This window comes from Thalassophryne amazonica, chromosome 21 (assembly GCF_902500255.1).
Source record: "Thalassophryne amazonica chromosome 21, fThaAma1.1, whole genome shotgun sequence".
Taxonomy (NCBI): domain Eukaryota; kingdom Metazoa; phylum Chordata; class Actinopteri; order Batrachoidiformes; family Batrachoididae; genus Thalassophryne; species Thalassophryne amazonica.
In genome coordinates, this window is record NC_047123.1 from 7843908 (window position 1) to 7864403 (window position 20496).

Below are 20496 nucleotides of genomic sequence, written 5' to 3' on the forward strand. Positions count from 1 at the left end.
TGTGTGAAGATTTGAGGAAGTGTTGAGTGTCGAGGCCTCGAGTGATCGCGCACTTTCATGGTTGAGATGCTACCAACAACCTATCATGCTGAAATGCAATGAGACTGTATTTCATCAAATTCCTGTAATATTGCTAAATCGTACACAATGACAGAACAAATTCTTACCTGTCTGTATAAAGAGGGGCACATCTGCCAGCCAGTAGGCACAGATATTAGCACCTGCTGTTAATCACATACGATCCACTTTGTTCTCTCTTACAAGTCTTTTGACTCTTATTACAGCAACAGGTGAGAACTAAATGTTTTGTAATTTCCATGTGTGCAAAAGAAAGACTTTTGATTGTATTTTAAGATTCTTTCAGGTATATTAGCAAATGCAAATATTGTCATTCATTTTGTTCTTGTTTGCAGGATGAAGTGTGCTGCTCTCTTTCTTGTGTTATCAGTCATCATCCTCATGGCTGAACCCGGAGAGGGCAAAAGTATTCACATTGGACATGGTAAAAACCAGTGACAAAAGTGTGAATTATAGGAGTGATAGTTTGGCATGTTGATACTCAAAAAGTAAAAAAAAAATATTAATGAAATATCAAAAATATCATTAATGATGTTTCACCCTGCTTACAGAGAGGTAGGTGGGCTGTAGCAAGAGTGACTGGTGCAGTTTTAGGGTGGTATCCACTGTGAGATTTTTGGCTGCCCCAGATGAAAAATTAGCACAGTGAATGAAATCTGCCTTCATCTTTGGTCGTGGCTCTAAAAATGGTTGTCTCACCTCGCACAGTGTGATAGGTTCAAGGACAACCGTTGCCACACTCCCGTGGCCAAAGACAGCCTCGGAAAACTATCAGACAACCCTCTAAATGCGATGACGAATTCACCGATCCTTTTGTTGAAATAATAAAGAAATAAAAAAAGCACACATACATTATGTGTTTAAATTGCTGATGAAAGGAAATGCAACCTAGCTTGTGTAATTAAAGTGTGAATCTGCTATTTCTTAAATAAAAATATAAAAAAATAAACTCAAGTGCACACAGCAGCTGATAAAAGAAGTTATCCTCAAAAATGTAGTATGTCTATTCTGCAATCATATATGACCTTTATTCTTCTTCAGTTGTCTAGTTGTCAGGGTGATGTGTTACATCTTATCCAACAATTCCGTTTTACATCGCACAGTCTGCACACGTCAAATTTGCAATCCTACCTAAATTAAATACATCTGTCTCACGTGGCTGGCAGTGAACGTATAAAACTGCTGCAGAGTGTTTTATTTATTTATTTACCTCCATCTGTGAGCAATTCCCTAAAATAATCAATCAATAAATGAGTACAAATGCAAAGCTTGATAACAAACTTGGGTCAAACCTCGCAAGTATCGAATTTGTCATCAGTCAACAAAACAAAACTCATTCTTCAGCGCTATTTTGATGAAAACTGAAGACAATGTTAGGCCTTACAGTGAGGTGTGGATCCAAACGAAAAAACAGAGACAAGAAATGTTTTAGATTTTGTGTGTGTGTGTGTGTGTGTGTGTGTGTGTGTGTGTGTGTGTGTGTGTGTGTGTGTGTGTGTGTGTGTGTGTGTGTGTGTGTGTGTGTGTGTGTGTGTGTGTGTGTTTAAGAGAGAAATTTCAAGTGTTTGAATCATGATTTTCTTGGATGACTTGTACCCTTTCTTTAATTTCTACAATCGGGTTGCTATTGTTTCAAATTTCTTAATGTCTGTTTTAAAGTGTTTTCATTTATGTAACATGTGACATGAAGCACATTGTTACTCATTGTTTACATCATTATATGTACTCAATTGTGATTATATTCTGTAATTTATGCTTCTGGTTTTAGGTGGCAGCGGGTAGGAACTTGTACTGTTGTCACTCGTACCTTTACATCATCTTACATTTCAACAACAACAATTTATGTCATAAGTTTGATTTTGTCACAATCGCATATTCTTGCTTGTCATATTGTGGATTTAACCACTCCCTCTCTCTCGCTCTCTGACAGAGACAGAGTGGTGCCAAAACTCCCAATAGAAGACATTATCATCCCCGAAGTGGTTAAAACATTCCAGATCAGCGGAACTATAACTGTACTTACTCAACCAGACAGTCACATCTGTCCAAAGCAAGAGGATTGAAGTGCTAATCTTTCCATAAATATTGCCATGAATGCCATTTTGCTGATACTTGCATCTTGCTCAACCAAAATAAAGATAACCCAACTGCAATTATGCAACTTTTCTTTGAATACAATGATTTTTCAAAGCTTACATTGCAATAAATAAGTATGGCCAAAACTTTCAAGGTATTCCTTCTTTGTCCTGTTTAAAAACATTGAGGAAAAATCTGGTGGAAATCTGAACATAAGGCTGGTGTTTGCAATAATGATCAACATGAACATAAACAACTTGAATGGACGGACCATCATTTGCCTTATATATATATATATATATATATATATATATATATATATATATATATATATATATATATATATATATATATATATATATGCTTGTGTGTGTGTGTGTGTGTGTGTGTGTGTGTGTGTCCACGTGTGCCTCACAGAAAGGTCAAGGGTTTGCTTCCCACCAGGTCCTTTCTATATGGAGTTTTATATATATATATATATATATATATATATATATATATATATATATATATAAATCCAAATCATAATCTCAACTTGATGAACTGTGGTGAACCACAAGCAAAGAATGCACCAGACCTCCACAAACAGAAGGGCATCGAGGAACATTTCAGGCCAACTCAAAGGATATTCATGAAGAGATGGTGGACAGGCAAGATGATGCAACATTCAGACCAAGAACACGAGGAAAAACATGCCTTATAAAGAGAGAATACTAATCAATGCCAATGACAATGACAATGACAAAGTGATACAGAGGCTAGGACAGAGTGCAGATGGAATTATGAGCTCACAATATTGTTAAGGCACACAGAAGTATAAGGCACACCTGGAACTGGTGAGCCGGGAGAAACCATCACACTGTTCATAACAGATGCAACTTACATAACCTACTCACTGCTAATGGGTACCAGATGGTAATATTGTTTTTGGGATTATTGTCAGTGTACAAACTTTGATTTAAAAAAAAAATGCTTTTGTCATGTTTTGCTTGGCAATCACATGTTCCAATATTTTTAGATTTCATAGAAAGAAAGACTAATATGAAAGTCAAGTCTGGGTGCATGCAGTGGTACGTGGAGTGGGCTGACCCGGGTGTATGCTGCTGCATGTCACACTATCTCAAAGAACACTGTGATGGTTTCTCCTGTGTTACTGACTGGCATGGGTGCATGCTTTTGCAAGTTACTTCATTTATGAGTTCAGTGTAGTGGTCTCTCTTTTTACCAGTACATTGCCATTCAGGATTTTTTTTTTTGTTTTGTGTGTGTGTGTGTATTTTGTTTAGTGCAGATTCATTCAATATTATGGTAAATTCTCCTCTCTTATGAACACTGAAAACACATATAAATGCAACACTTTTGTTTTTGCTCCCATTTTTCATGAGCTGAACTCAAAGATCTAGAACATTTTCAGTACACAAAACACCTATTGCTCTTAAATCTGTGTCAGTGAGCACTTCTCCTTTGCCGAGATAATCCATACCACCTCACAGGTGTGGCATATCAAGACGCTGATTAGACAGCATGATTATTGCACAGGTGTGCCTTAGGCTGGACACAATAAAAGGTCCTGTAGCTCCATGGCTGATTTGAATTGGACTCTTATTTTGCGGACCGTGATGGACATTCTATGCCAGAACATTGAGCATTCATCTGAGTCTACTGAAGTAACTATTTGTTTGACACAAAATCCTTTAATGAAGGGGTCTCCAGCCCTGCTCCTGATGAACCTCTGCCCTTTTTTTTTTTTAAACTCTGGTATTTTTGGGTGAACACAACTGACGAATGTATCTGAGTAAATTAGCTATGAATGGAGCAGGGAAGATTACAAAAGAAGCAGGATACATCCTCTCCAGGAGTAGCGTTAGAGAATCCTGTAGTGGTAGGCAAGGATCCTCCTAAGGGACTCTGTGTCAAAGTCATTACTTTAAGTCACATTACTTTAAGTCAATGGTTAACTGTGAGATTCTCACATCCAAATATTAAGAAAGTAAGCAACAGGATCCTAAAGAGTTTGACGTATGTTTTGCTACAAAGACATCACAAATCACCTCTGTGCTTGTACCACAAAAAACCATTCAAACAGATTGTCCACTTTTATGTGGTTATGTTACAGCCTTATTCCAAAATGGATTAAATTAATTTTTCCCCCAAATTTTAAACACAATACCCCATAATGACAATTTTTTATTTTTATTATTATTATTTTTTTTTTAGATTTTTGCTAATTTATTCAACAAAAAAAAAACCTAAGAAATCACATATCCATAAGTATTCAAATGAATTGTCTGTAGATCTGTGAGACAGGATTGTCTCAAGGCACAAATCTGGGGAAGGGTACAGAAATGTTTTTGCTACTTTGAAGGTCCCAATGAGCAAAGTCGCCTCCATCATTCGTAAATGGAAGAATTTCAGATTGACCAGAACTTTTCTTAGAGCTGGCTGCCCGTCTAAACTGAGCAATCATGGGAGAAGGATCTTAGTCAGGGAGGTGACCAAGAATCTGATGGTCACTCTGTCAGACAAAGATTTAATTCATTGGTGAATGCCAGGTGTCATGTTTGGAGGAAACCAAGCACCATCCCTACAGTGAAGCATGGTGGTGGCAGCATCATGCTGTGCAGATGTTTTTCAGTAGCAGGAACTGGGAGACTAGTCAGGATTGAGGGACAGATGAATGCAGTAATGTGCAGAGACATCCAGGATGAAAACCTGATCCAGAGTGCTCTTGATCTCAGACTGGGGCACCGGTTCATCTTTCAGCAAGACAATGACCCTAAGCATATCAAAGGAGTGGCTTCAGGAAAACTCTGTGAATGTCCGTGGAATGTCTTGTGGCATCATATTCAAGAAGACTTGAGGCTGTAATTGCTGCCAAAGATGCATTAACAAATTTTTGAGCAAAGGGTGTGAATACTTATATACATGTGATTTCTTAGTTCAGTGGTCTCCAAACTATTCCAGAAAGGGCAGAGAGCGTGCAGGTTTTCTTTGCAGCCACTGACTTCAGCAGGTGATTTCACTGATTAACATCACTTGGAGCAGGTGGGATGAGTTCCTCAGTGAAATCACCTGCTGGAGTCAGTGGCAGCAACGAAGACCTGCACCCTCTCAGCTCTTTCTGGAATAGTTTGGAGACCACTGTCTTAGTTTTTTTTATTTTAATAAATTTGCAAAAAATTTCAAAAAAACTTTTTTCATGTTGTCATTATGGGGTGTTGTGAGTAGAATTTTTAGAGAAAAATGAATTTACTCCATTTTGGAATAAGGCTGTAATGTGGAAGTGAAGCCTGATGTCTTAGTTTTTTTATTTTTAATAAATTTGCCAAAACAAGCTCCGATCAACCACACATTTCCTGTACCCACTTATTCCAATTAAAGGTCACGCGGGGGCTGGAGCCTATTCCAGCAGTCATAGGACAAGAGGTGAGGTACACCTGGCACAGGACTCCAGTCTGTACGCACACCTACAGTCAATTTAAAGTTTCCAGTGCACATAACCTGAATGTCTTTTGGGAACCTACATGAACACGTTAGAACACATGCAAACTCCATGTCAAAAGGCCCTTGCTTGCTGTGAGGCAACAGAGCTAACCACTAAGCCACCGTGATGCCTAAGATCATATTGCCTATGAAGTGTCACTGCAATATTACAACAGTGTCCACAATGAATAAACAAATTCTTACCTGTCCACAAAAAACCAAAGACCGTATATAAGAAGATGCACATCTGTCTCTGCTGTCAATCCCAAACGATCCACTTTCTTCTCGTCTACCAGTCTTTTGATGCTGAATAAAGCAAAAGGTAAGAGCTAAATGTTTTATAATTTCTATGTGAGTAAAACAAAGACTTTAGATCATATTTTGAGATCCGCTCAGGTATATTAGTGAAATTAAGTATTGTCACTTTTCATTTTGTTCTTGTTTGCAGGATGAAGTGCGCTGCTCTCTTTCTTGTGTTATCAGTGTCGTCCTCATGCCTGAACCTGGAGAGGGGATTCTTCCCCACATTAACAATGGTATAAACCAGTGACAAAAGTGTGAATTGTAGGCATGATAATTTGATATGTTGCTGTTTAAAAAGGATACATTATTAATATTATTAGTGATGTTTAATCTGGCTAATATTTCTTTTTTGGGGACAAGAGGGACAGGTAGAGTTTCAGTGTGTTTGTTAAGTTTAATGTTTAATTTCCATTTAGGTGTCCCAATATTTTATGGCAGAGTCCTGCCAAATGCTCAAATACAAGGACTGCTACAATTAATGCATCTACTAAGATTGTTTTATTTGTTATCTCTGCCAGCAAAGTTGGGTGGAAGTTATTTTTTATCCCGGTTTGTTTGTTTGTGAACAGCCTGAATATTCTGATTGCCAAGAAGTGATTCAATTTTCAAGGTCATAGGTTCAAGGTAGGTCAGGAAAAATATTGGGAAAATCCATATCCTTTGAACAGATTTTCAAAAATTTCAAACGTTTAATCTGCATCTGATCCATACTGCGGACTTTGCTGATATTTGATTTAACATTGAAAAGCCCTTTTGATCTATATTTTGTTTTCTATTTGAATTTATGAAAATCCACTTCTAACAGGACTTTAACCTTAAAAATTTGTGGAATTGGGAACTAGTGTTGGTGGAAGTTTGCACTGTACGAGTGTGGTGCTCTTGTTTTTTATATTTATTTTTGCCTCCAGGTGTTAGCAAATAAATATATTACAGAAATACAAAATGAAAAAAGTTTTGGTCTACCTACATTGTGTGCACAATTACTTTGAGTCAGTATGCAAGCTGTATTCCTCAGGATTAATTTTGTTGTTTTGTTGCTCTCAGTCAGTCCAAAAATGTTGAGAAGCCTCAAACCAGACTGGAAAAGTGGGTTTTGGGTTTCTGTGGGGACTATATTTATATGTGCAACTAAAAGAACTAAATGACAAACTAACATCACCCATCTCATTTCTGTTATTTTTTGGAGTTATGTTTATCAAATTACTCAAAATTAACAAATCCACATCAAAACTCCCTTTTAACAGGAAGTTAAAAGGGAGTTTTACAAGTAAGCCTGCAGTCTGAGAGCGAAGCGCTCTATTGGGGTGATATGGTATTATGAGGTCCCTAAGATAAGAAGGGACCTGATTATTCAAAACCTTATAAGTAAGAAGAAGAATTTTAAATTCTATTCTAGAATTAACAGGAAGCCAATGAAGAGAGGCCAATATGGGTGAGATATGCTCTCTCCTTCTAGTTCCCGTTAGTACTCTAGCTGCAGCATTTTGAATTAACTGAAGGCTTTTCAGGGAACTTTTAGGACAACCTGATAATAATGAATTACAATAGTCCAGCCTAGAGGAAATAAATGCATGAATTAGTTTTTCAGCATCACTCTGAGACAAGACCTTTCTAATTTTAGAGATATTGCGTAAATGCAAAAAAGCAGTCTTACATATTTGTTTAATATGCGCTTTGAATGACATATCCTGATCAAAAATGACTCCAAGATTTCTCACAGTATTACTAGAGGTCAGGGTAATGCCATCCAGAGTAAGGATCTGGTTAGACACTATGTTTCTAAGATTTGTGGCTCCAAGTACAATAACTTCAGTTTTATCTGAGTTTAAAAGCAAGAAATTAGAGGTCATCCATGTCCTTATGTCTGTAAGACAATCCTGCAGTTTAGTTAATTGGTGTGTGTCCTCTGGCTTCATGGATAGATAAAGCTGGGTATCATCTGCGTAACAATGAAAATTTAAGCAATGCCGTCTAATAATACTGCTTAAGGGAAGCATGTATAAAGTGAATAAAATTGATCCTAGCACAGAACCTTGTGGAACTCCATAATTAACTTTAGTCTGTGAAGAAGATTCCCCATTTACATGAACAAATTGTAATCTATTAGATAAATATGATTCAAACCACCGCAGCGCAGTACCTTTAATACCTATGTATAAATGTATAAATATAATTTATATATATATATATATATATATATGTTGGGAAAGTGTAGGTACACGGACCCACAACAGGGGGCGCAAATGAACGGACAATGGAGCAGGTCAAATAACAACACTTTACTGTTGTGAATGTGCACAACAAATACAACAGATTACAACAATAGACCAGAGTCAATTCACAAAGGTGTCGTGTGGGCAGGCTCGAAGATAGGAGACGCCTGTCCAAAGCAGAACCGGAACCACACGATTTCCTCCGCCACCAGACCCCGGGAATACTGGAGCCGCCAAGTCCCGAACTCCCAGGTGGCCACTGCCTCCGCGTGTCGGACCTGGTACTGCTGGCGAGGAACAAGAACACAATTAAACGTGGGCGCGTTTGCACCCAGCAACCTGCACGGCAGGGAAGCTACCTCCACCTCTCGTTGGAGAAAAAGTCTGCTGTCACTCACAAAAATCACAAAAGGTTACTGTCAAGCAGTCAGCTGAGAATATTACCTTCCAGGTAGAACGATATCTCGGCAAAGAGGTGGAGACGTCGTCCTGCTGATATACCCCTGCCGATCAGATGATTGGTAACAGCTGTTGCAGGTGATGCGTGACAGCTGTCACCCTGGCTGCTCCTGTGAGGCGGCAGCGCCCTCTGGTGCCTGGAGCCCGCACTCCAGACAGGGCGCCCTCTGGTGGTGGTGGGCCAGCAGTACCTCCTCTTCAGCGGCCCACACAACATATATATATATATATATATATATATATATATATATATATATATATATATACTCTCAATCCAGTCTCGTGACAAGTCATGATTCAGCAGCACGGAATATACATCAATCTATTGGTCCATGATATTGTGATGAAAAGCGCCTCATTTTAATCACGGCAGCACAAATTCATTCTAATTCATTCTGTGATGGCTGCACAAAATTAAAAGTGAAGCGGGGGGGAGGGTCAGTGGTGGTTATGGTTAGGGTTGGGGGTAGGAGTAGGGTTAGTAATAGTGAGTCAAAAAAAAAAACCCATCACGCAACTTCGACTCATTTCGTGATGGAGCACAAAAAAATTAAAGCTGCCGCCTCCTTGTGGTGGTTTTTTGTTTTGTTTTGTTTTTTTTTTGTCAAAGAGAAACCTTTGGTTTGTTGTTTTTCTCCATCACTTTTTCAATGGACGCCGCACACATAGAACCACATTTAACGACTGTCAACACAGGTGAACTGCAGCTTGACGCACAACGCACACACCGGCTGGACTGTGTACGAGTATGTTTTTAGGACTGCGTTTAGAAAGTTTGTCAACTTCAGAGCGCGTCCTGCTGCTGCACTCAGCCCATACAGACGGAACCAGACAGCAGAAAGATCTCAGACAGGCATCAACATCTGCAACAACAGGCTGACAACGTGACCGCTGATACAATAATTGTACGCCTCCAAAACATGAAATCCTTCATGGTCGTCGTCTCCACAATTTAATTTCTCACAATATCGCTTTCGATCTTCAGGATCAAGAGTTGACACGTAGTCTGAAGTCATCGTCCCGTGCGTTTTCTCATCGCATCTGCTTGGAGTCTGGAGTTTACTGCCTACTGTCTGTTTGCACATGTGCAAGAAAGGCGGAAGCAAATAATAGCAGCGATCCCTTCTATGGATCAGCTTCTTAAGGCTAAATAAGGTGTAGTCATTATAAAGTGCGATCTAATAATCATTATGTCAACTTGCCATAAACACAAAATTAGATTCATATGTTGTTAATGTCATGTTGTCATAATAAGGACAACCCAAACAAATTTAATGTCAAGTTGTCATAATAAGGACAACCCAAACAAATTTAATGTCAAGTTGTCATGACAAAGACAACATCTGGTAATGTCATGTTGACTAATGTCAAGTTGTCATGACAAAGACAACTTCTGGTCATGTCATGTTGACTAATGTCAAGTTGTCATGACAAAGACAACTTCTGGTCATGACACCGATTAATGTCAAGTTGTCATAGTAAGGACAACCTAAACAAATTTAATGTCAAGTTGTGATGACAAAGACATTTTCTGGTAATATCATGTTAACTAATGTCAAGTTGTCATGACAAAGACAACATCTGGTCATGACACTGATTAATGTCAAGTTGTCATAATAAGGACATCCTAAACAAATTTACTGTCAAGTTGTCATGACAAAGACTTTTTCTGGTAATGTCATGTTGACTAATGTCAAGTTGTCATGACAAAGACTTTTTCTGGTAATGTCATGTTGACTAATGTCAAGTCATCATGACAAAGACATTTTCTGTAAATATCATGTTGACAAATGTCAAGTGTCATGACAAAGACAACTTCTGGTCATGACACCGATTAATGTCAAGTTGTCATAGTAAGGACAACCTAAACAAATTTAATGTCAAGTTGTGATGACAAAGACATTTTCTGGTAATATCATGTTAACTAATGTCAAGTTGTCATGACAAAGACAACATCTGGTCATGACACTGATTAATGTCAAGTTGTCATAATAAGGACATCCTAAACAAATTTACTGTCAAGTTGTCATGACAAAGACTTTTTCTCGTAATGTCATGTTGACTAATGTCAAAAGGCATGACAAATGCTTTAAAGTGCTACCGAATAATCATTATGTTAACTTGTCATAAACACAAAAATAGATGCATATCTTGTTAATGTCAAGTAGTCATAATAAGGACAACCCAAACAAATTTACTGTCAAGTTGTAATGACAAAGACAACATCTGGTCATGACACTGATTAATGTCAAGTTGTCATAATAAGGACATCCTAAACAAATTTACTGTCAAGCTGTCATGACAAAGACATTTTCTGGTCATGACACTGATTAATGTCAAGTTGTCATAATAAGGACATCCTAAACAAATTTACTGTCAAGCTGTCATGACAAAGACATTTTCTGGTCATGACACTGATTAATGTCAAGTTGTCATAATAAGGACATCCTAAACAAATTTACTGTCAAGCTGTCATGACAAAGACATTTTCTGGTCATGACACTGATTAATGTCAAGTTGTCATAATAAGGACATCCTAAACAAATTTACTGTCAAGCTGTCATGACAAAGACATTTTCTGGTAATATCATGTTAACTAATGTCAAGTTGTCATGACAAAGACAACATCTGGTCATGACACCGATTAATGTCAAGCTGTCATAATAAGGACATCCTAAACAAATTTACTGTCAAGTTGTCATGACAAAGACTTTTTCTGGTAATGTCATGTTGACTAATGTCAAGTTGTCATGACAAAGACTTTTTCTGGTAATGTCATGTTGACTAATGTCAAGTCATCATGACAAAGACATTTTCTGTAAATATCATGTTGACAAATGTCAAGTGTCATGACAAAGACAACTTCTGGTCATGACACCGATTAATGTCAAGTTGTCATAGTAAGGACAACCTAAACAAATTTAATGTCAAGTTGTGATGACAAAGACATTTTCTGGTAATATCATGTTAACTAATGTCAAGTTGTCATGACAAAGACAACATCTGGTCATGACACTGATTAATGTCAAGTTGTCATAATAAGGACATCCTAAACAAATTTACTGTCAAGTTGTCATGACAAAGACTTTTTCTCGTAATGTCATGTTGACTAATGTCAAAAGGCATGACAAATGCTTTAAAGTGCTACCGAATAATCATTATGTTAACTTGTCATAAACACAAAAATAGATGCATATCTTGTTAATGTCAAGTAGTCATAATAAGGACAACCCAAACAAATTTACTGTCAAGTTGTAATGACAAAGACAACATCTGGTCATGACACTGATTAATGTCAAGTTGTCATAATAAGGACATCCTAAACAAATTTACTGTCAAGCTGTCATGACAAAGACATTTTCTGGTCATGACACTGATTAATGTCAAGTTGTCATAATAAGGACATCCTAAACAAATTTACTGTCAAGCTGTCATGACAAAGACATTTTCTGGTCATGACACTGATTAATGTCAAGTTGTCATAATAAGGACATCCTAAACAAATTTACTGTTAAGTTGTCATGACAAAGACAAGTTCTGGTAATGTCACTTTGATTAATGTCAAGTTGTCATAATCAAGGCAACCCAAAAAATGTCAACTTGCCATGACAAAAACCAAATGGCACTTAATGACAACAGTCATAAACATTTATGACATTGACATTATATTTATGACACATTCATGACTGTGTCAAGTAACCGTTATGACATTGTCATGTCACAATTATGGCGGTACCTTCAAGTAAAGTGTTACCAATTAAACAAATAAATAAATGCACTGACCTTATGATGTTGGTCAGAGAAAGGACTGTTGAAAAACGATGGTAAATACTGGTCACGGTCTTGTCATTTTTTGTGTGAAAACAATGGTTACTGTCATCAATAACATAGTGTTACTCAATACTTTGCTGAGCAAAGCTGAAAAATTGAAAACAACTTTGATCAAAGCACATGACAGATCAAAACCAGTGGAATAACTTAAATATGTATTTATGGACTTTCAGACATCATTATCACCATGTTCACTGAAGCCCAGTTATCTTAAAACATTGGACATGGCGACTTTCAGTGACACACACTGACACACTTACACGGGGTTGTAAGTGGGAAGAGACTCGTGTTTGGGAGGGGGTTTGGGGTTGTGCTTGGGAGCACATGATGGTCATGTGGTATGTGTATGTGGAGCAGGGGGTGTCACAAGGGGTGCCGTATGTGGAGGAGTGAGAGTGTGTCAGACAGATACAGATACTTTGTTGTAATTGTAACAGGTACAATGAAAGGTACGGTTCAACCCTTTCAGTGCAAATATAACCCTGAGTGAACCACGTGCAGACTTGAAAGGTCTGGGGAAGAAAAGAAAATACAGAATGAAAAACGTATGTCCAGAGCACCAATTAAAAAAGAAAAAAATATATAAGAACATAGTAGCAAAAAAGAGTTTGCATATTTAAAAAAACATATTTATGTACAAAACTGGATATTTCAGTGGAAGTGGATATTGCACATAAACATGGGCTCGTGGCTCTCAGTTATGGCATATATGTTTTGGTTTGTTTTTCTACTTGTATCTGTCACATTTTGTCATGGACACACAGTCTCCAGGTGCCAGGCACTAGTAAACATTAGACTTTAGCTCAGCCTTGTGGTCCAAAGTGACAACACATGAACTAACAATATCCCGATTGAAATGACTATCAGACTGGACAGGCGGGAATGTCTGGACACAATTGCAGGACTCAACACTGTTGTTCTAGTTAGTAAAAACGTTTACTGAAGGAATCAGTGGTGTCCGGTGTCGAAGACCAAACGGCCCATTGCTAAAAATCAGTCTGCCTTTTGCATCTTTGCGGGCCACAGCAGCACGTCTGAGGTGGAGTCTCTTCACCCAAAGCAATCAAATGGATTAATGGGATTATTAACCATCAGATGATAAAGGTAAAACCTCTTAAATCATTCTAAAGTCAGTTTTAAGCAGAAATGAGGCAGTTTTGAGCAGAAACGGGGCAGCACTCTGATCACTTCCACAGCCTTTTATAATGAAATAATATGGAATTTATATGAATTTATATGGAAATGATTGTTATACAAAAGCTTCAGATACCTGTCACTGAGATAGATGATTACTGTGCAGTTTGAAGCAGAAATGAGGTGTTAATCCATAAAACCACATCATCAGGAGGGACCGATTTTTAGGGGGACCGTTTGGTCGGCGACACCGGTACACATCAAGGCAGTCAAACATGAGCAAACAGATCCAAAACATCAGGTGTAAGGCGTGGTCAGTACAAACAGGCAGGTGGTTGAAACACAAAGTGGTAGCAGAACTTGGAAACATAGAACACAGAGCTGGAAGCATTGGAACAAGGTGCAACAATCTGGCGGGGAACTAGTGCAACCAGTGGAGCTTATATACACCCAGGTGATGAGCTGCAGATTAGAAACAGGTGTGTGGAAAGATCCAGAACAGGGTGTGGTCCAGACAGAGTGTGACACCCACCAACAGGCACCAAGAGAGACGGACAAGAGAGATAGGGACAGACAAAGCCCAAGCAGGAAAAACCCAGCAAGAGAAATCACACAGTGAAACAACAAGTAAAAACTAAACTAAACTAAACTACACTAAACTGCCAGGTTCTCTGTGGATATCTGATGGGTTAATCAGGCAATGAAGGTGGGGTAGGGAGCGGGAGCGGAAGCAGAAGCGGAGACGTCAGATCCATCACCACCAAGATGGTTTAACTGGAGACACAGATCACCTCCATCCATTTCACCCGCGAGAGCTGCGTGATGGTATTTGTGGAAAACTATCTCCAGTGCTACAGTCCAGCTAAAAAGCCACACGGCTCATCACCTGGACTGCCGCAAACTTGGTGTTTATGTACATGAGAAAGTGCTCAAACAGCAAATAATAGCTAGCCACTGCTCAGCAGATTCAGAAGTCATGTCCGTCCGGTACAGACCCTTCTACTGGTCATGTGAGCTAACCACCCACATCGTCGCCAGGAATTTCAAAAAACAAGGCTTAAAGACTGTGCTCCCCAAATTCTACCAGCACGTCAAGTGTCCTAACAGGGAAGAATACACATGACATGTCTATTCCAACAATAATCATGCCTACAGAGCCCCCGGTCTCCCTCATCTCAATCAGTCAGATCACCTCTCATTGCGCCTTATCTCAGCCTATACCCCCCTCAGGAGATCAATAACCCAAATAATCAGAACCTGCCCTGAAAATACACTCCCTCAGCTGCAGGACTATTTTGAACAGGACTGTTTTGAATATACTGATTGTAGAATATTTGAACAACAGAACCTGGAGGAATACACAGATACGCCAAGTGCTGTGTGGAAAATGTCACAGTGGAGTAACGTATCCAGGTTCTTCCCAACCAAAAACCCTGAATGACAAGCAAAGTCCAGGAACACAGCCTTCGGGTCTTGTGACATCTCTCTCTACAGCACTGCCAGAGTTAACCTCAGGACAGGCATTCAGATGGCTAAATCAATTGCAGGTGAAAAGATTGAGAGCAAGCTCACAGAAACAACCCACAACAAGCATGGCAGGGCATCCAGGCCATTACAAACTACAGAGGTCTCCCCCAGCAACTGTCAGTGGCAATGTTAAGTTGGTAGAGGAACTGAACAACTTCTTTGCCCACTTTGACGTAAAATACCACACAACCTCGCTGCCCCCAAACTCCAGCACCTGTTCTCCCTTCAGGAACAAAAAGTGAGATGTACACTGAGAACAATGAACCCCAGGGAAGCTACTGGACCTGATGGTATCCCAGGGAGGGTACTGAAAGCATGTGCTGATCAGCTGTCAGGGAACCTCACCAGAGTCTTTTATTCCACCACCATGACCGATGTGCTTGTAGCATTTGAAAAGCGGCAGTGATGAAGCACCTGCGCTATCAGTGTTACCAGCTTCACTGTTATCTTTGCACTTCCCTGTATTGTTTCCTCTTTAATTGACAGTGAGCAGAAGTAACAATGAGGAAGTCACACAATAGAGGAATGGATGTTGTTGATTTTTCATGATGTTTTCATGACCTTAAATGGCTTCATACTTACCACCCAACTCAAAGTAAAGGTCAACTGCAAGGTTATTTTGTCATTCTATGCACATAGTACAAGGGCATGAAGGGATGAAAGTGAAAAGTAAAAGATAAGTAAAAGATATACGAAATAAAACACACAATAAGTTAAACATAAGTAAAGTAAGACAGAAATAAGAGCCAGTGTGGTGAACTGCAAAACGTGAATTCTGACCATGTTGCACTTAGTGCATTCAAAGAAATTTGCATTAACTTATTCTTATTATGGTGTTAGCTTTGACTGCCCAATACTAAAGACATCAGAAGAAGGCAGGGCGGAGCCTAACCTTGGGATCAGACAGGTATCAGGTGGTCGGCGACGACAAACAGCAAAGAGGCGAGAGAGAATTGATATTTGTAAATCATGCTAATTTGCATTAACTTACTATTAACTTTTGCAAGCCCAGTGGTGGGCACTGTTCAGCTAATCCGATGGCCGATAATTATCAAAGCTAATGCTTTTGTTTGCGGATTAGCTTTTCAGATAAGTTTAAAAACCATCAGCGGACCAATTATCTTCCGATAAATTTAGATGCGATAAATTTCAGTCTGCTAACATTTTGTTTTTCTGGTAAAGTGAGCAAAGTTTAACAGTCAAAAACATTTGTAAACCCTATAATCAAACATTTTAGTCCCTGTCGTGTGGATCAGTGGTTTGTGGCAGACTGGCTGTCACGTGCTGATGATGTCGTTATTGGCCGGTCGACACAGGTAGCATTGTGGGTAGTGTAGTTCAGGTTCACTTTGGACGTTACACTGTTACTGTCCGCTCAACACAAACAAAATGGACTAATTTTAACATTATTTTATGTTTTGTGGCTGACTGGATAATTAAATCGCCAAGACTTTACTGTGTGAAGATTTGAGGAAGTGACAAGTGCCGGTGCCCTGTGTGATCGCGCACTTTCATGGTAGAGATCCTATCAACAACCTCCGACTCTGAAATGCAATGAGACTGTATTTCATAAAATTCCTGTGATATTGCTAAAGTGTACACAATGACAGAACAAATTCTTACCTGTCTGTATAAAGAGGGGCACATCTGCCAGCCCGTAGGTACAGAAATTAGCACCTGCTGTCTGTCACATACGAGCCACTTTTTTCTCTCTTACAAGTCTTTTGACTCTCAATACAGCAATAGGTAAGAACTAATTTTATAATTTCCATGTGTGTAAAACATGTGATGGTATTTTGAAATTCTTTCAGTTATATTAGCAAATGCAAATATTGTCATTCATTTTGTTCTTGTTTGCAGGATGAAGTGTGCTGCTCTCTTTCTTGTGTTATCAGTCATCGTCCTCATGGCTGAACCCAGAGAGGGCAAAAGTATCCACATTGGACATGGTAAAAAACAGTGACAAAAGTGTGAATTATGAAATAATAAATAAATTAAAAAAGCACACAAACATTATGTTTTTACATTGATGATGAAAAGAAATGCAACCAAGCTTGTGTAATTATTTTTTTCCCTGGCAGAAAAGTGCGAATCTGTTATTTCTTAAATAAAAAATTTAAAAAACTCAAGTGCACACAGCAGCTGATAAAAGCAGTTACCCTAAAAAATGTAGTCTGTCTAATCTGAAATCATAAATGACCTTTATTCTTCTTCCGTTGTCTAGTTGTCAGGGTGACATGTTACATCTCATCCAACAATTCTGTTTTACATCGCACAGTCTGCACACATCAAACTTGGAATCCTTCCTAAATTAATTACATCTGTATCACGTGGCTGGCAGTGAACGTACAAAGTTGCTTCTATCTCAGTGTACGAGGGTAGGCTGAAAAGTTCTAAGGCTCACTATAATGCAGTTAATGCTTTACTCCTTCATGGGGAGCCTTAGAACATTTCAGCCTACCCTCGTATTGCAGCCTTTAGTGTGCTTGTAAAATTTATTGTTTCTTTTCTATTTAGTTGTAGGAATAATTTAAGGCAGAGCACTGCAAAATGCTCATATATACAGAAATGCTACAAATAACGGATCTGCAGAGTGTTTTATTTATGTGAGGTGTGGATCCAAACGACAGAACAGAGACAAGAAATGTTTTATATATATTGTCTGTGTGTGTGTGTGTGTGTGTGTGTGTGTGTGTGTGTGTGTGTGTGTGTGTGTGTGTGTGTGTGTGTGTGTGTGTGTGTGTGTGTGTGTGTGTGTGTGTGTGTGTGTGTGTGTGTGTGCGCTTAAGAGAGAAATTTCAAGTGTTTGAATCATGATTTTCTTGGATGACTTGTACCCTTTCTTTAATGTCTACAATCCGATTGCTATTGTTTCAAATTTGTTATTGTCTGTTTCAAAGTGTTTTAATTTATGTTACATGTGACATGAAGCGCATTGTTGCTCATTACATCATTATATGTACTTAATTGTGATGATTATATTCTGTATTTTATGCTTCTGGTTTTAGGTGGCAGCGGGTAGGAACTTGTACTGTTGTCGTATCTTTACATCTTCTTACATGTCAACAACAACGATTTATGTCAGAAGTTTTATTTTGTGACAATCACATATTCTTGCTTGTCAAATTGTGGATTTAAACTCCCCCACCCCTCTCTCTCTCTGACAGACACATTGCGTTGGGGCCGAAACTCCCAATAGAAGACATTATCATCCCCGAAGTGGTTCAAACATTCCAGATCAACGGAACTATAACTGTAATTAGTCAAAGTCCAGTCAGTCACATTTGTCCAAAGCAACAGGACTGAAGTGCTAATCTTTCCATAAATATTGCCATGAATGCCATTTGCTGATAGCTGCATCTTGCTCGACCAAAATAAAGATAACTCAACTGCAATTATGCAACTTTTCTTTGAATACAATGATTTTTCAAAGCTTACATTGCAATAAATAAGTATGGCAAAACTTTCAAGATATTTCTTCTTTGTTGTGTTTAAAAACATTGAGGAAAAATCTGGTGGAAATCTGAACATAAGGCTGGTGTTTGCAATAATGATCAGCATAAACATAACGAACTTGAATGGATGAACAAGTTTTGTGTGTGCGTATATATACGAGGTCTGTCAATAAAGTATAGGTCCTTTTATTTTTTTTCAAAAACTATATGGATTTCATTCATATGTTTTTACGTCAGACATGCTTGAACCCTCGTGCGCATGCGTGAGTTTTTCCACGCCTGTCGGTGACGTCATTCGCCTGTGAGCACTCCTTGTGGGAGGAGTCGTCCAGCCCCTCGTCGGAATTCCTTTGTCTGAGAAGTTGCTGAGAGACTGGCGCTTTGTTTGATCAAAATGTTTTCTAAACCTGTGAGACACATCGAAGTGGACACGGTTCGAAAAATTAAGCTGGTTTTCAGTGAAAATTTTAACGGCTGATGAGAGATTTTGAGGTGATACTGTCGCTTTAAGGACTTCCCACGGTGCGAGACGTCATGCAGCGCTCTCAGGCGCCGTTGTCAGCCTGTTTCAAGCTGAAAACCTCCACATTTCAGGCTCTATTGATCCAGGACGTCATGAGAGAACAGAGAAGTTTCAGAAGTTGTTGGTTTCAGCATTTTATCCGGATATTCCACTGTTAAAGGAGATTTTTTTAATGAAAGACGTGCGGACGGATTGCAGCGTCGGCTCGCAGCCGCTGCGACGCTCCGCCACAGGAAAAACACCTCTGTTGGAAGCCTTAAGGACAAGTTGGAACATGTCCAGCTGTTAAACGTCCACATGACTTTCATTAAAAAAAATCTCCTTTAAACTCACGCATGCGCACGAGGGTTCAAGCATGTCTGACGTAAAAACATATGAATGAAATCCATATAGTTTTTGAAAAAAATAAAAAGGACCGTTACTTTATTGACAGCCCTCGAGTGTGTGTGTGTGTATGTATGTATATATATATATATATATATATATATATATATATATATATATATATATATATATATATATATATATTTTTTTTTTTTTTTTTTTTTTTTTTTTTTTTTTTTTTTTTGCTTACAGAGGATAGGACAGAGTGCAGATGGAATTATGAGCTCACAATATTGTTGAGGCACACAGAAGTATAAGGCACACCTGGAACTGGTGAGCCGGGAGAAACCATCACACTGTTCATAACAGATGCAACTTACATAACCTACTCACTGCTAATGGGTGGTCACAGCGTCAAACAAACAGAAGGAGATCGAGGAACATTTCAGGCCAACTCACAGAATATTGATGGAGAGATGGTAGACAGGTGAGATAATGCAACATTCAGGCCAAGAACATGAGGAAACACACGCCTTATGAAGAGAGAATACTAATCAATGCCCAAGACAAAGTGATACAGAGGCTAGGACAGAGTGCAGGTGGAATTATGAGCTCACAATATTCTTAGGCCACACAGAAGTATAAGGCACACCTGGAACTGGTGAGCCGGGAGAAACCATCACACTGTTCATAACAGATGCAACTTACATAACTGACTTAATGCTAATGGGTGCCAGATGGTAAAATTGCTTTTGGGATTATTGTCAGTGTACAAACTTTGACTTAAAAAATTGCTTTTGTCATGTTTTGCTTGGCAATCACATGTTCCAATATTTTTAGATTTCATAGAAAGAAAGACTAATATGAAAGTCAAGTCTGGGTGCATGCAGCGGCACATGGAGTGGGCTGACCCGGGTGTATGCCGCTGCACGTCACACTATCTCCAAGAACACTGTGATGGTTTCTCCTGTGTTACTGACTGGCATGGGTGCATGCTTTTGCAAGTTACATCATTATGAGTTCAGTGTAGTGGTCTCTCTTTTTACCAGTACATTGCCACTCAGGTTTTTTGTGTGTGTGTGTGTGTGTA

General features: G+C 38.8%; 1 protein-coding gene and 1 long non-coding RNA gene across 2 annotated transcripts in view; both read right to left on the minus strand.

The window, feature by feature from the left end:
* Positions 1-20496, minus strand: part of LOC117502538 (exostosin-1) — an 851279-nt gene that overhangs the window by 472004 nt on the left and 358779 nt on the right. The window lies entirely within an intron of this gene.
* On the minus strand, positions 1840-18302 carry LOC117502551. The gene is made up of 2 exons (XR_004558352.1): positions 18253-18302; positions 1840-1983 (listed from the first exon to the last, which is right to left on the minus strand). It is a non-coding gene; the product is annotated as an uncharacterized LOC117502551 (long non-coding RNA).